The following is a 789-nucleotide window of genomic DNA, read 5'->3' as shown; positions in this document are numbered from 1 at the left end:
TGGCGCGGTTTGTACCGCCGTCGGTAGCAGTGTCTGTAGCAGTGTCTGTAGCGGCGTCTGTAGCGGCGTCTGTAGCAGTGTCTGTAGCGGTGTGACTACGATGAAATAAGGAAGACTTTGATCAACGAATCAGAAGGAGACGAAAATGTCAGGGCGAGGAGAAATGGAGACGAGAGCCAATCAGAAGGAGCCACAGCTGCGGCTCATGAAACTAGCTTCAGTCGTTAGCGGCGGTCTGCTCCGCTGACTCCGCCCACTGACACTGACATGTGTGATGTCACAACCAAACCTACTTCCTCTTCCTGTTGGACTCTGGTTCAAACCTCCTGGATTCTCACTGACATCACAGCTGACATCACAGCTGACATCACAGCTGACATCACAGCTGACATCACAGCTGACATCAATCACTGGCGACATCACAGCTGACATCACAGCTCACAGCTGACATCACAGCCGTCATTGGTCGATTTGGTCATGTGTTGATTACTGGTCCCTGGTCTGTGAACCCTAGATCTGCCTGACTAAAACCTTGACCCTGAAACTGGACCAGGACTCTGTCAGTACTCACGGAGTAAACAGACGAGCAGGAAGGTCAGGGCGACGAGCCGAGAGCTGCAGGAGAACAAACGGAAATCACATAAGAATAACAATAATAATAATAATAATAATAATAATGGTGGCGCTTTGGCCCAGAGGCAACGTCTCTGTCATTGGTGTGGAACTCCAGGGTTCACCTCCTGGGCAAGTTCGAATCCCGGTTAGGGCGGTTGGTACCTTCCAGTGGAC

At 51.1% G+C, this 789-nt stretch overlaps 1 long non-coding RNA gene across 1 annotated transcript in view; it reads right to left on the bottom strand.

Moving 5' to 3' along the window:
* Positions 1–449: 449 nt before the first annotated feature.
* LOC107989968 (uncharacterized) overlaps positions 450–789 on the bottom strand; it is a 1,275-nt gene continuing 935 nt past the window's right edge. Inside the window, exon 3 of the long non-coding RNA XR_001761497.2 lies at positions 450–615. This is a non-coding gene — a long non-coding RNA (uncharacterized LOC107989968). The remainder of the gene's footprint in view (positions 616–789) is intronic.

The sequence above is a fragment of the Cynoglossus semilaevis genome, chromosome 18 (genome assembly GCF_000523025.1).
Source record: "Cynoglossus semilaevis isolate Cse_v1.0 chromosome 18, Cse_v1.0, whole genome shotgun sequence".
NCBI lineage: Eukaryota > Metazoa > Chordata > Actinopteri > Pleuronectiformes > Cynoglossidae > Cynoglossus > Cynoglossus semilaevis.
Note: the sequence above shows the minus strand (reverse complement) of the source record. Positions and strands in the feature narration are given on the sequence as shown.